Raw genomic sequence first — 16,775 nt, 5'->3', positions numbered from 1 at the left:
TTTCTTTCCCTCTTCAGTGTATATTGTCCTTTTTATACAGTGGTTTTATTTTTGAAATTTTTAATATTTGAGGAAACACGTCTTCCGATAATGATATATTTATAATGTGTGAGAGCGGTTCTGATATGATGCTAGCACATTTTATTATGATTGAAGCAGGTACTTCGTCAATCGCTGAAGCCATTTTATTTTTCATTGTTTTTGTTATCCTTAGAACTTTTGCTTTTTTTGTGGGGCACAGCAATACTGAATGGACACTTTGTTCTCTATTCGTAAGGCAATTTTTTCTGAGGTTGACTGGAGTATTTATCAAATAGTGATTTATGTAATTCGCTAGGGTAAGATTTCTGAGTAACACATCACGATCATCTTTTAAAACAATGTCCTCTTGACTTTTTATATTTTTGTTTATTTCTTTTTTCACTACATTCCGTATTGGTTTTGATGTCTTTGCTGACCCTAAAATTTCTTTGTCGTTGTGAACTGTTTTAGCTTTTTTAATCATGATCCTATATATGTTCTGAGACGCCTTAACATAGTCTGCGAGGTGATGTCTTTTTTTATTTGACTGAGATATTTTAGAGTTTGACGAGATGCTCTGATGGAAGGTGACGTCTACTGGTTGTTGTTCCTTGGCATGACACTGATTTTTGTAACCTTCTTTGGAAAACACATCTCAAATAGGGACATGAAAGTACCAGAAAAAGCATTGTTGTTTTCGAAAATATATTTTCCCAGATTTCCTTTACTAACATCTAAATAAAAGTACTTACTTTTTCTGTGCAGAAATGACTTTTACTTTCCTACTTGTAGTTTAGTATCTTGAGTACAAAAGAATTTATACACGTGACGAGAGTGTTGTGATCTGAAAGACCTAAGTTTACATTTTGTGCGTCAGTGACGCGATTTTCCATGCTCGTGAAGATATTATCTAATAGGGAAGATGAAAACTCTGTTATTCTACTGGGGTTTGTAAAGAGCTGTTTCATGTGAAAGCTGTTTAGGACACTCAGAAGCTGTCTCTTTTCTTCACTTACAGTCAACGTGTTAATGTTAAAATCCAGACATAAAAATAATTTCACTTCTTTACTATATAAAGAGCTACAAAATCGTTTCAAGACAACATGATAATTTCTTCAGTGTGTATATTTTTGATTATCTCAGAGAGTCATGCCCCAGGCTTGACGAAACTAATGGATTTCACAGTTGATTCGTCATTAACACGTGAAGCAATTCCGCGTCCGTGGCGATCAGCTAGGATGTAAAGCTTCCCTAGGCGATTATGAATCTTTTTTCTGTGACACGGGCATATTTAGACGTGGTTTTCGAAAATTCTGAGGAACAGCAACAGCTGAATCGCATATCTGTGAACATTCAGTAACATTTTCTTAAGCACATTGATCACTTATTTCGTTAGAAATCTGTTTTTTTAGTGGAACAGTTGTGTTTAGTTGGTTTCTGCAGTTCTCACATGTCCACTTTGATAAACCGAAAATGGAACCTAATTCCGCGGATAATGTATATATTGCCATTTCTGCCTAATCTCCGTACTTTTTGTACACGCTATAACTTGAATTTTTGGTACTAAAAGTTCTAGTGCAGTTCACTGTGTGAGTCATATGCGATCTTCGCGTTCTGCTGTGTGAATTTACTCTTTTAGTAACACTGCAATAATTTTGCTTGTACAACAGTTCTCCTTGTTTAGTCTATGATCAAGATAGGCCCTAATACATTTTTTGCAGAACCACACTTAACGTTTCGGATCTGCATTAACACATGTATAATAATATATAGTTTTACATATCGGGCACATTATAATTGCATGTTTCTTGCAGTGGCAGGGATCCGAGCCTAATATTTCACTCGATTCGTCGTAGGGCGATGTAGACGTTCCACTCGTGTAATTCTCTTCACGTCTTCTTGCTGATTCTTTGGTTCGTTCTGTTACTTTTTTTGATAATGTAGCACGACAAGCACAAATTATCGCACTACACATCGGTTACATTACAAGTTGAACACTTATCCCGCATTCGGCACCATCTTGTGGGACGCTATGCAACATGATGACAGCACGGACAACTTAGGCCGATTATTGATTCTTCTGCTTTCTGTTATGTACGAAAATAGAGAAGGTCTGATTTGCTTATTACATTCATAGCAAACCCAAAGTGGAACGAAATCACTCAAGAACTTTTTGCTGGACAAGGGTGGTATGATTGGCATGATATAATGGCCAGGATTTTCCACTTGAAACTGAAGTTGCGCATCCACCTGGCCACAAAGAAAAGCGTCTTACGGGCATCTCCAGATACATTTTGGAGAATAACGTGTTGTTGTTGTTATGGTCTTCAGTCCAGAGACTAGCTTGATGTATCCCTCCACGATGCTCTACCCCGACCAAGCGTCTTCATTTCCGAATAACTATTGCAACGTACATACTCCTGAATTTGCTTATTATATCCATCTCTTGGTCTCCCTCTATGAATTTTACCGTCCACACTTCCCTGCAATACTAAACTTGTTATCCCTTGATTTCTCAGAATGTGTCGTGTCAACAAATCCCGTCTTTTAGTTAAATTGTGCAACAAATTTCTTGACAAAATATTACGACTGCTTGCTTCATAGTCTGTCTGCCCGCCCGCGCATCAGGTACCCGACAGTTCTTTGGTAGGTTTTTATAGGTATGTGGCATTAGACGTCTACTCACAGGTCATGTAATTCGCGTACATAACGGGCCTCTGATTTTAGTACGAGGTGATAGCGCCCGTTAGCGACCCAGATGGGTTCCATAGGATTTACGTCAGGTGAATTTGGTCGATGAGACGTCAACGCGAGTTCACCATAATGTTCCTCAAACCACTGTAGCACGGATATGGCTCCGAGACACGCACAATTACACTGCTGAAAGATGACTTTGCCGTCGGGGCAGACATCAGGCATGAAAGGATGCAGGTGGTTCGTAGCTGTCACCGTGTCTTCGATTACTACCACAGCATAATACTCCCATAGCATAATACTACTCCCACCAGCCCGCGCCCGTGGCGCTCTGCACGTTTCCAGCCACCATTCAACTCGATGACGGTGTTTGTGGAGATGGCCAGCTACCTAGTGTAGCACAAATGGGATTCACCCAAAAAGCCAATACGTCCCCACCGATCGAAGGTCGAATCCCATTGGTCCCGTGCCCACTGCAATCGTTTATGATGTTGTCGTTGGGTCCACATGTGAACACCTAGGGCTGGTCTGCCGGGAAGCTCCATGTTCAACAATGTACGATGAACGATGTGCTCCGAAACGCTTCTGCGTGCACCAGCATTGTGCTCTTTCGACAGAGATGCCACAGATCATCATCTACCCTACTTTACAGAGCAGAGGAGCCTCCGAACCCCATGTTCTGTGAAGAGGCGTGGAAGTTCTACTACACTGCTGGCCACCGTAAATGCAACACCTGGAAGGAAGCATCCGAAAATGGTTCAAATGGCTCTGAGCACTATGGGACTTAACTTCTAAGGTCATTAGTCCCCTAGAACTAAGAACTACTTAAACCTAACTAACCTAAGGACATCACACACATCCATGCCCGAGGCAGGATTCGAACCTGCGACCGTAGCAGTCGCGCGGTTCCAGACTGTAGCGCCTTTAACCGCTTGGCCACTCCGGCCGGCGAAGCATCCGAATCAAGTGAAATTTACACCACGGGTTTGCAGCGATGAGACATGCAACTGATTAGAATTTCAGCGCAGACGCACATCACGCGCGCCTGTGGCGCCACCTCATAGCGCCATTTAAGGCTTGGTGATTTCGACGAGTGTACGTTCGGCACGTGTGTTTACCTTGTGGTTGTTTCACACGACGATCAGTTATGCCTCGTAGACAACAGCGAACATCTTTTGATCAAATATCCGAGTTCGACAGAGGAAGGATAGTGGCTTACCGAGATTGTGGATTATCATACAGAAAAATCGCTAGTCGTGTTGGACGAAACCAAACAACTGTAATGCGGATATGTGACCGTTGGATGCAGGAGGGTACGACGGACCGACGTGGTCGATCGCATTCACCTCGGTGCACCACTGCACGTGCTGATAGGCAAATTGTGCGCATGGCAGTGACGGATCGCTCAGTGACATCCCGAACCATAGCACAGCACATTGCGTCTGTAACGCATCATCCAGTGTCTGCGCGTACCATTCGACGCCGTTTACAGCAGAGTGGTCTGTCCGCAAGACGTCCATTGCTTCGTCTACCATTGACGCAGAACCAGAGACGTCTCCGTCGCCAATGGTGTGATGACAGACGGATGTGGACCGCAGAATGGAATGACGTTGTCTTTACTGACGAGGCACGCTTCTGTCTGCAGCACCACGATGGTCGGATTCGAGTGTGGAGACACCGTGGAGAGATGATGCTGGACAGCTGCATTATGCACCGCCACACTGGTCTTGCACCGGGTATTATGGTATGGGGCAGTATTGGATATTACTCTCGCACGCCTCTAGTACGCATTGCCGGTACTATAAATAGCCGGCGCTACATATCCGAGGTGCTGGAGCCAGTTGTCCTTCCTTACCTTCAGGGCTCGGCCACAGCCATATTTGAACAGAATAATGCGCGACCACACGTGGCACGCATTGTCCAAAGGTTCTTCGTCAATAACCAGATTGAATTGCTTCCCTGGCCGGCTCGCTCTCCGGATCTTTCTCCGATAGAAAACATGTGTCCATGGTTGCTCAACGAGTGACCCAGATTACATCCCCAGCTGCCACACCAGATGATCTTTGGTAACGTGTGGAAGCTGCTTGGGCTGCTGTACCCCAGGAACGCATCCAACGTCTCTTTGACTCAATGCCGAGACGTGTGGCAGCGGTGATCTCCAACAATGGCGGCTACTCTGGCTACTGATTCTGGCAGGAACCACATGTCACAGACGTCTATAAACGTAATCATTTGATACTTGGTCAACATGTTATCTACAAAATAAATCATGTTGTGCTACCTCTTGTCTTTCTTGGTGTTGCATTTACGGTGGCCAGCAGTGTATTTAGGACCTAGTCGTAGTTTCACTGTACTTCCACCTCTTTCCGTAGATGCTCACGGCAATAGCACATGAACATTCGACCAGCTTCGCCGTTTCAGAGATACTCGTTCACAAGTTTTCTGCATGATAGTAACCTGCCCTTAGCACGTATCCTCGCAAAGGTGATTCCCTGTCAGTTTGTGCTCCGCTTACATACTTTTGTTATCGTGTCATGTGCCTGCAACACCACCAGGTGGCATCCATTGTCGCGGTGGCAGTGGTCTCAATGTTTTGGCTTATCGGTGTTTATTGTTGGTAAATAACACAAAAATGTCGTGTGACTAGGGCCACTCGTCTGGTAAACTGTCCGCCGGGTGCAAGTCTTTCGATTTGACGCCATTTCGGCGACTTGCTCGTCAATGGGGATGAAATGATGGTGATTAGGACAACACAACATCCAGAGCGGAGGAAATCTCCGACCCAGCCGGGAATCGAACCCGGGCCCTTAGGACTGACATTTTGTCGCGCTGACCGCTCAGCTACCGGGGGCGGACTATTGTTGGTCATTTAGCTATTAAATTACAACATTCGTCATCAAGCAGAAATTAGTCAATAGTACTCTTTTGTTGATGGTAGCTTCATGCTTTTCTATGAGAGTAAACGTTTTTTATATATGGCAGTGAACATTTGTGCATAATTGTCAATAATCCACGTCTTTTCAACAAGTGGGATAGTTTCATATCATAACGAGTTAACGATCAGGGTAACAGCACACCGATAGTCACGAAGAGAAATACGTGGAAAAAATTTCTATCTTGTTCAGTGCCGATAACACATGCGCTGTTTCCACTTTGGAGACCCGTCGATCGGCAGCTATGGTAGAAGTAAGGTCTTTAGAGACATGGACTTTTTAATATTAGAAGGGAAGTAAGGGGTGCGGCCTTTCCAAAGAACAATCCCGGCATACGCCTGGAGTGAACTGGGAAACCACGGAAACCTCAATTCTATATGGCTGGTTCTGGGGTTGATGCCGGGGTCTCTCGAAACCTAGTCTAGTGCTTTAAGCACTACGTACCCTGTTCTGTGCTATGGTGGAAATGACACTCGAAAATTATATAGTTTCGTAAAAGCACAGAATAGAAAAGTTAATGTTCAAATGTAATATTTATTAAAAGTAGTGAATATGAAATTAAATTAAGCGTATTGCAACAATGTTAGATCGCAAAGGTTGCAATGACGATATTACCGAATCAGACACATTTGGCCTCTTTATTTCATCCATTACTTGTAAAAGTTGTATTGGTAGTTTTCTGGTCGATAATTGTCGACAGAAGTCCGCAATTGAGGTCCCTGCCAACCTTATCAATCAGCTGAATAATTGTAAGTGTTAAAACAGGATTTCATCCTCATTACTGTAAATAAGCACTACATTTGAATGTGCAGATATCTATAATACCATTTCACGAAACAATTTAACTTCCACACATTCCACGCTACGTCAGAAAGCACGTGTTTTACACCTTCCCATAAACACTGTTTCAAGCAAACATAGTTATTTATTAGTTTTATGGAAATCGCTTGATTAACGAGCGTCAGCATTTTTTCCTTTCCATTCAAAGTTACTTTTCTCAATATTCGTACTCGTCATTGCATTTATTGGTCAGTAAAATCATTCTCTGTATTTTGTTGCTCCGCTGTCATAAACGTGTGCTTCCTGCCGGCTGTTTTATTGACCACTGTTACATCTGACAGTGTGGGAGACGTCAATAGTAAACTGAACACAGTTCAGCAGCTTTCGTCAGTGGAAGTCAGCGCGACGGCTGACTGTTTTATTTATAGTGAAAGTGTTACAGAAGAGGTAGGTCTGACACAGTAAAGGAAAAAGGTTTACGTACGTTTATTAAGAGGATTAAGACGAGAAAGAATGGTAAACATCTTGTTTTGGCGGACCGTACCGCTCCTGTTTTTCATGAGACGTGGCGGAAATCCTTTTGAAAGGGACAATATTCTAGAATGGGCACAGAGGGAAATGAGCCCCACGTTTATCGTTCGTAAGTTGAGAAAATTTACGTTAACAGGAATTTTTTGTTTTTTGGTGAAGAAGCATTACAGGATTACACGAGAAACGAAGTGAAGAAACCGATATAAAAGAAGTTAGTAGTGCCGTTACAAAGTCATTTTCAAAATCAGTAACGGAATGGTGAAAAAAAAAACAGAATAATTATGGGGGCGCTCAAGTAAAAGTTAAAGTAAGACACTTGGAAGAATCTCTTGTTGAAGATAGACACCATAGGAATTCAGCTAAAATCTTTTTCAAATCTGACAGTAGCGCTAAACGACCAAAAGATAATGAGGTATCTGTCTAGGTGAATTTCATTGGTGAGCATTTGGAAGCAAATGAAAATGAATGGCAGTTCGCACTCTTAAGACATTCTGAAGAATTGTGATGGATACTTCCCGAAGCTCGAGACGATACAAAAACGGCTATTCTAGAAGTTATATGAAGATCTGTAATTCGTTGGAAAAATTAATCAGCATAACAAAACCATGATAAGCTTTCGAAGCACAAGCTTTTTTTTTTTTTTTTTTTTTTTTCGAAATACTGTATAAGACTAGAATCAAAGGCCAGCAAGAGGAACGGGACTGAGTTGTTGAAACGGCTGCTATAATCGTAGAAGGCATTAGATCACGGCTTTATGAAGTGCAGACTTATCTCCCTGAAAAAAAAAAGGTCTTGGATAAAGTTGAAAATAACATAGAGAATCACTAAATTCTTTATGAGAATGTTCATTTGCCCAAAAATGAAAAGAGGCGGTTGAAGTCTAGGCGGCAACTAACTGCCTTCCATATTCTGTTATTTCAGTTGCAAAACTGAGGTCCTTCGTTTCTAATACATGACTAGGTAGCCGGCCGCTGTGGCTGAGCGGTTCTAGGCCCTTCAGTGCGGAACCGCGCTGCTGCTGCGGTCGCAGGTTCGAATCCTGCCTCGGGCATGGATGTGTGTGATGTCCTTAGATTAGTTAGGATTAAGTCGTTCTAAGTCAAGGGGACTGATGACCTCAGATGTTAAGTACCATAGTGCTTAGAGCCATTTGAACCATTTGAAGTAGGTACGGAGAAAATGGTAGACTCATATAAAAATATGGATGAAGAGAATTTGTCTATGTGATGTCAGCTTTTGAATTAACCCTATAATGGTATCAGGGAGTCTGACGTATCCACAGCAATAGAAATCTCTCAATACAGTTCTTTTGTCCAGTTTGTTGTTCAACAATGCGGGCGTTCATATTGACCAAATTAATAGTGAAATAATCAGCTCCCGTGTAAATAAACTTTTTGTCCTTTATTTAATGAATTCTGTTAATTTTATTGTTTCCAAATCGACAATGGTGTACAAAACATCAGAACGAAAGTAAATTTCGGATGATGTGCCACTGCCAAGCAACATAGCTCGCAAAAGTTGTATCATGCACAGGAAGTACAGCTACAGTATAGTGGAGAAGGTCACCGAAAGAAATGCGTAATGAGAGGAATAGAAATGAAACTTTTTTTGAAAGACAATAATTGCATTGAAGTCACTGCGATTCCTGATGGTACGCTGGACATTACAGAAGGCGAAAAATCAAATGGCTCTGAGCACTATGGGACTTAACTTCTGAGGTCATCAGTCCCCTAGAACTTAGAACTACTTAAACCTAACTAACCTAAGGACATCACACACATCCATGCCCGTGGCAGGATTCGAACCTGCGACCGTAGCGGTCGCGTGGTTCCAGACTGAAGCGCCTAGAACCGTTCGTCCACAGCGGCCGGCACAGAAGGGGAGGCATGGTTCTTAATAGGAGGTGTGATGACCACAGACAGCAACGCATGCTCTTCAACGCTCTCCCATGATGGCCACGGTATTGGCAAGGAATTCTTTGACGTTCCACTCTTCGACCAGCGATGTTGCCAAGTGCTGGATGGTAGTTGCTGTATGTGAACGTATTGCAGTACTTCTCCCCTACGTATCCCACACGTGCTCGATGTTTTTGAATCTGTGAAACGGGCAGGCCAGTCGATTCACCGAATGTCCTATCGTTCGCTCTCCACATGCGCTGTTCGATTTGGTCGAGCATTATCATCCATAAAAAAAAAGTCAGGACCGAATTAACCCCTGAAAGGACGCACATGGGGAAGCAGTACACTGTCCGATTTGGCCAGCACGTCCATTAAACATTATGCCTCCGACAACGTAACATCAGGGCCAGCAAAACGATCATGTTCGACGATGTTCCTGGGTGCATTACACGTCCCCACTTTCGCCATTTGATGGTACGTTCAGCACTGTCGAACGTAATCGTTTTGGTGGAACAGGCGTCAGGGTGTGCAGAAGCGTACTGCCCTCCAAGTATTTGAACACGGCAGACTCACCGATCAACATTATTGTGACAACAACCTTCCCCATACGCGTCTTTTCAGCGGTGCATTCGGCCCTGGCGTAATTTTTGTGGACGACAATGCATGACCGCATCGAACAGCGCAGGTGGAGGAGCTCCTGGAACAAGGGGAAAGTCGGCGAATGGACTGGCCTGCGTGTTCCCCCGACTTAAATCCCATCAACCATGTGGGGGATCCGTTCGGAAGGCATATCACAATACGTCCACTTGCACCGACGACCATCGTGTAGTTTTCAGCCGCGCTTGTCGAGGAATGCAACCCCCAAGAGTTACTTACCAACCTCGTGACCAGCATGGCAGCACATTGCGGAGATGATATTGCTGTCTGCGGTGATCGCACACCTTATTAAGCACCATACCTCGCCTTCTATCATTATGCAGGGAACTATCATTAAATTCAGTGACTTCAATGATATTATTGTCTTTGAATAAAAGTGTTATTCCTGGTCGTCTCATTGCTCATATGGCAACGGCCTTGCCGCAATGGATACCCCGGTTCCCGTCAGATCACCGAAGTTAAACGCTGTCGGGCGTGGCAGGCACCCGGATGGGTGACCATCCGGGCCGTCATGCGCTGTTGCCATTATTCGGGGTCCACTCAGCCTCGTCATGCCAATTGAGGAGCTACTCGACCGAATAGTAGCGGCTCCGGTCAAAGAAAACCATCATAAGGACTGGGAGAGCGATGTGCTGACCACACGCCCCTCCTAACCACATCCTCAGCTGAGGATGACACGGCGGTCGGATGGTACCGATGGGCCCCTTGCGGCCTGAAGTCGGAGTGCTTCATTGCTCATTTCTTTCAGTTAAGGTCTAAACTATACTGTAGAAGTTCTTTCTACGTATGTTCAATGTTTCATAGAAATATGTTACCTGGCAGTGATGCATCGTGCGGAAGTCACTTTCGCCCTTACATTTTGCACACCGGCGTCTTACCTTGATGCATGCGGTTAATTCTACGCTGATGAACGGCGATAATTACCTAGCAACTTTGTTTCCGTCACTATCATAGATTATTTGAAAATTTACTTTGATGCTCTACAACTTTTCTCTTCTACAGTCATTTCTCATGTATTGCACATCATGTAAATATACACTCATGCTCATAAATTAAGGATAATGCTGATACATGGTGAAACAACGATCTGGTGTGCAGTTTGCGGGTTTAAATCACCTCGGGGTATGACCATGTGGTGCATTCGACCTGCGGTCGTCGCACGGTGGCGCTGGCAGCAGTCCACATATGCAGAGGTGTTTTGGTGCATGTCAGACTAGGGTGCAGCGAGTAAGTGTGCAGACTTTATCAGACGTGCTAATGGCGACTGTGTGTTGAAAATGGCTCAAAGAACACATATTGATGACGTTATGAGGGGTAGAATACTAGGGCGACTGGAGGCTGGTCGAACAAAGCAGGTCGTAGCACAGGTCCTCCGTGTGCCCCAATGTGTGATCTCAAGATTATGGCACCGACTCCAGCAGACAGGAAACGTGTCCAGGCGCTAGAGTACGGGACGTTCACAGTGTACAACACCACAAGAAGACTGATATCTCACCATCATTGCCCGCAGACGGCCACGGAGTACTGCAGGTAGCCTTGCTCGGGACCTTACCGCAGCCACTGGAACAGTTGTCTCCAGACACACAGTCTACAGACAACTGAACAGGCATGGTTTATTCGCCTGGAGAACTGCAAGGTGCATTCCTCTGACCCCTGGTCACAGGAGAGCCCGTAAATCCTGATGTCAAGAACACAGTACATGGTCATTGGAACAGTGGTTCCAGGTTATGTTCACAGACGAGTCCAGGTATAGTCTGAACAGTGATTCTCGCCGGGTTTTCAACCGGCGTCAACCGGGAACCAGATACCAACCCCTTATTGTCCTTGAAAGGGACCTGTATGGAGGTCGAGGTTTGATGGTGTGGCGTGGGATTATGATTGGTGCACGTACACACCTGCATGTCTTTGACATAGGAACTGTAACAGGTCAGGTGTATCGGAACGTCATTTTGCACCAGTATGTCAGCCTTTTCAGGGGTGCAGTGGGTCTCACCTTCCTTCTGATGGATGATAACGCACGGCCCCACCGAGGAGTACCTTGAAACAGAAGATATCAGGCTATTCTGCAGATCTAATCCCCATTGAGCACGTCTGGGATAGTCTCGGTCGACGTATCGCTGCACATCTTCAGACCCCTACGACACTTTAGGAGCTCCGACAGGCACTGGTGCAAGAATGGGAGGCTATACCCCAGCAGCTGCTCGATCATCTGATCCAGAGTATGCCAACCCATTGTACAGCCTGTGTACGTGTGCATGGTGATCATATCCCATATTGATGTGGGGATACATGCGCAGGAAACAGTGGCGTTTTGTAGCACATGTGTTTCGGGACGGTTTTCTCAACTTATCACCAATACCGTGGACTTACAGATCTGTGTCGTGTGTGTTCCCTATGTGCCTATGCTATTAGCGCCAATGAACCATGGACCGGGATTAGCCGAACGGTCTGAGGCGCTGCAGTCATGGACTGTGAGGCTGGTCCCGGCGGAGGTTCGAGTCCTCCCTCGGGCATGGGTGTGTGTGTTTGTCCTTAGGATACTTTAAGTTAAGTAGTGTGTAAGCTTAGGGACTGATGACCTTAGCAGTTAAGTCCCATAAGATTTCACACAGATTTGATTTGAACCATGGACCTCGCTGTTACTGAGATGGCACCATGCCTCAGCGATACATATAGCTGTACCGTAGGTGCAACAACACCAGAGGGATATCTGTTAAGACCCAGGCAGAAGTATGATTTCTGATCAGGGGCAGCAGTCTTTTCAGTAATTGCAGGGACAACAGTCTGGATAGTTGACTGATCTGGCCTTGTAACATCAGCCAAAACGGCCCTGCTGTGTTGGTATCGCGAAGAGTTGAAAGCACGGGGAAACTACAGCCATAATTTTTCCTGAGGGTAAGCAGCTCTACTGTACAATTAAATGACAATGGCATCCTCTTGGGGGAAATTATTCCGGAGATAAGTCCCCCCATTCGGATCTCTGGATGAGGACTTCTAAGGAGAATGTCTCTGTCAGGAGAAACAAAACTGACGTTATACGGTGTGTGTGTGTGTGTTGGGGTTTATGGGCGCTCAACATCGAGGTCATCAGCGCCCTACGTTATACGGATCGGAGTGTGGAATGTCAGATCCCTTAATAGGGTAGGTAGGTTAGAAAAGTTAAAAAGAGAAAGGGACAGGTTGAAGTTAGGTATAGTGGGAGCTAGTAAAGTTCGGTGGCAGCAGGAAGAGGACTTCAGGTCAGGTGAATACGGGGTTATAAATGCAAAATCAAACAGGATTAATGCAGGAGTAGGTTTAATAACGAACACGAAAAAGGAATGAACGTATTATCGTAGCCAAGATCGACACGAAGACCATACCCACCACAACAGTATAGGTTTACAAGGTTGATTGATTTGTGGGGATGGGTCAAATAGCGGGGTCATCGATCCCATCGGATTAGGGAATGATGGGGAAAGCAGTCGGCCGTGCTTTTTCAGAAGAACCATCCCGGCATTGGCCTGAAACGGTTTAGGAAATCGCGGAAAACCTGTCAGGATGGCAGGACGCGGGTTTGAACCGTCGTTCTCCAGAGAGCGAGTCCAGTGTGCTAACCACTGAACTACTTCGCTCCGTTCAAGTTTTATGGCAACTAGGTTTGCAGATAATGAAGAGATTGAAGGAATGTGTGAGTAGGTAAAAGAAGTTATTCAGATAATTAAGTGAGACGAAAATTTAATTGTGATTGGTGACTGGGATTCGATAGGAGGAAAAGGAAGAGAAGGAAAAATAGCAGGTGAATTTGGACTGGGCGAAAGGAGCGAAAGAGGGAGCCGCCGGTTAGAATTTTGCACAGAGCATAATTTAATCGTCGCTAATACTTGGTTTAAGCATCATGAAAGAAGGTTGTAAAAGTGGAAGAGATCTGGAGACACCGGAAGGTTTCAGATTAATTATATAACGGTTATACAGTGATTTTTGAGCCATATTTTAAATTGGAAGAGATTCCCAGAGGTAAATGTGGATTCTGACCACAATTTATTAGCTTTGAACTGTAGATTGAAACATAAGAAATTGCAAGAGATGGGACCTGGAAAAGTTCAAAGAAGCAGAGGTTTTTACGAGTTTCAGAGCGAGCCTTGGGCAACGATTGACTATTACAGGGGAAAGGATTACAATGGAAGACGAATGGGTAGCTTTGAGACATGAAATAATGAAGGCATCTGAGGATCAAATACGTAAAATGACAAGGCCTAAATCCTTGGATAACACAGGAGATATTGGTATTAACTGATGTAAATATAAAAATGTAGCAATTGAAGTAGGGAAGGAAATACAAACATCTAAAACATGAGATTGGCAGGAAGTGCATAATACCTAAGCTGGAATGGCCAGAGGACAATTGTAAGGATTCAAAACCGAATTTCACTAAGGGGAAAGATAGATATTGACTACAGGAAGATTAAAGAGACCTTTGGGGAAAAGAGAATCAGCCGCATGAATATCAAGAGCTCAGATAGATAACCAGTCCGAAGCAAAGAAGGGAAAACTGAAAGGGGGAAGGAATATATACAAAGGAGATGAACTTGAAGGTAATGTTATAGAAATGGGCGAGGACGTAGATGAAGATGATGTGGGAGATACGATACTGCGAAAAGACGTAAGTCGAAACAAGGCCCCCACAGCACACAACATTCTATTAGGACTACTGATAGCCTTGTGAGTTCAGCCTTTATGAAACTCTTCCATCTGGTGAGCAAGGTATGTGCGACAGGTGAAATACCCTCAGACTTCAAGAACAATGTAGTAATTCTAATTCCAAAGAAAGCAGTTGCTGACGGGTGTGAATATTACTGAAGTATCAGTCTGACACGTCATGGTTGCCAAATACTAACAAGAATTCCTTACAGAAGAATGGAAAAACTGGAAGAAGCCGATCTCAGGGAGGATGACTTTGGATTCTGGAGAAATATGGACACAAGTGAGGCAATACTGATCTTATGACTTATCTTAGAAAGAAGGTTTTTTTTTTTTTTTGGTTTAAAGAAAGCTTTTGACAATGTCGACTGGAATACTTTCTTTGAAATTCCGACGGTAGCAGGGTTAAAATACAGGGAGCGAAAGTCTATTTACAACTTGCACAGAAACCAGGCGGCATCGAACGAGGTAGCGCAGTTGTTAGCACACTGGATGCTCATTCAGGAGGACAATGGTTCAAACTCAGGTCTGGCCATCCCGATTTAGATTTTCAATGATTTCCCTAAACTGCTCGAGGCAACTACCTGGATGGTTCCTTTGTAAGGGCACGGCCCATTTCCTTCCCCATCCTTGATACAATCCGAGTTTGCGCTACGTCTCTAATGACCACAGTTATAAGAGTCCAGGGCCATGAAAAGGAAGCAGTGATTAAGAAGGGAATGAGACTGGGTTGTAGCCCATCCTTGATGTTATTCACTGCACTTTGAGCAAGCAGTAATGGAAACCACAGAAAAATTTGAAGAAGGAATTAAAGTTCAGGGAGAAGAAATAACAATCAGTTTAAACAAGATGAGAATAGAAGCCTTTGAAATGTGTTTCTGCAGAAGAATGCTTAAGATAAAATGGGTAGATCATACAACTAATGAGGAGGTACTGAACAGAACTGAACTGAAGTACTCGCCACAATAATAACAATAGTAGTGGGACAAAGAGAGCGTCGCACCAAGCTGCATTGTTACCAAATTTATTCAAGATGGCGGATCCAAGATAGGGTCAGCGGCCTCAATGAGGACTTCACAGACCTTAATTACCCTCCCAACCTTGTACAGAAACAGATCTCCCATGCCTTATTTCTCCAGCCATCTACCACCTCCCAATGTCACACTGTCTGGCCACAGTGCCACCCAGGACTGGAACAACTGAATCACATTCTCTACCAGGGTTTCATCTACCTCTCGCCATGCCCTGAAATGAGGAATGTTCTACCTACTATCCTCCCCACTCCTCCCACGCAGGTATTCCGCCGCCCAGTGCACCTATACAATGCTCTTGTCCATCCCTACCCTCTTGCCTCATGGCCCATATAGACCTTGATGCAAGACCTGTCCCATTCATCCTCCCACCACCACCTACTCCAGTCTGGTCACAAGCACCGCCTATCCCGTCAAAGGCAGGGCTACCTGTGAAACCAGTCATGTGATCTACAAGCTAAGCTGCAATCACTGTGCTTCGTTCTATGTGGGTATGACAACCAATAACCTGTCTGTCTGCATGAATGGCCACTGACAAACAGTGGTCAAAAAATAGGTGGACCACCAAGATGCTGAGCATCACTGCCCAACGCAACAGTCTTCATTTTAAAGACTGCTTGACGGTTGGGTGGGTGGGTGGGGGGGGGGGGGGGGGGGGAAGGGACCAAACTGCGAAGTCATCGGTTCCTTGTTCCCAGTAAAATAATTACACAATGGAAAGGAGAAAAGAAAGGAGATGTACTGCACAATAACAAGAGAAAGGAAGAACCAGAAGAACGCAGAAGGACAACAAACACTAGTATGGACAAAAACAGGAAAAGAAAACCGTAGAGAGAAGCAAGAAACAGGTAGAAGGGGTAAAAACAAGAGAGCAGATGACCGTGGCTGGCCGACCACGAGAATAAAAAGGAAAAGCCCGCCACTCTGCAACACATTAAAACATCCACCCTAAAAGCATTAGAGCGGAGAACACATAGGGACAAATGACATGCGCTAAAACTTACCTACTGTCGCATATACAACGTAACCGATGAGGCGTTGTCAGTTAAAATTAATGGCAACAAATCTGGTAACTGAAGAGTCCATCGAAGGGCAGCCAAAGAAGGACAGCTCACCAAGATATAGGTCACTATCAGCCAGGCGCCACACCAACACTGAGGTGGGTCATCACGGCGCAGGAGGTAGCCGTGTGTCACCCAAGTGTGGCCATTGTGGAGCTGGCAGAGAACCACAGGGTCCCTTCGAGAGGCCCGCATGGATGACTGCCACAGATTTGTGGTCTCCTTAATGGCACACAGTTTGTTGTGTGTGCTTAGGTTATGTCATATCGTCTCCCAAAGCCACAAAACCTTGTGGTGTAGTACTGAACACAGGTCAGTTGCGGAGAAGCCGATCTCCATAAGTGGTTTCCGTGTAGCCAGTTTGGCCAGCCTGTTGTCAACTTCGTTTGCCGCGGATTCCGACGTGACCTGGGGTCCAGACAAACACCATGGAACGACCAGACCGTTATAGGGCATAAATGGACTCCTGAATGGTCGCTATCAAATGAT

At 44.6% G+C, this 16,775-nt stretch overlaps 1 pseudogene; it reads left to right on the top strand.

The window, feature by feature from the left end:
- The first annotated feature begins 9,921 nt into the window (after positions 1-9,921).
- On the top strand, positions 9,922-10,039 carry LOC126238099 (5S ribosomal RNA; annotated as a pseudogene).
- Positions 10,040-16,775: the final 6,736 nt, after the last annotated feature.

The sequence above is a fragment of the Schistocerca nitens genome, chromosome 2 (genome assembly GCF_023898315.1).
Source record: "Schistocerca nitens isolate TAMUIC-IGC-003100 chromosome 2, iqSchNite1.1, whole genome shotgun sequence".
Classification (NCBI taxonomy): domain Eukaryota; kingdom Metazoa; phylum Arthropoda; class Insecta; order Orthoptera; family Acrididae; genus Schistocerca; species Schistocerca nitens.
The sequence above is the reverse complement of the archived record's forward strand: the minus strand, read 5'-3'. Positions and strand labels throughout refer to the sequence as shown.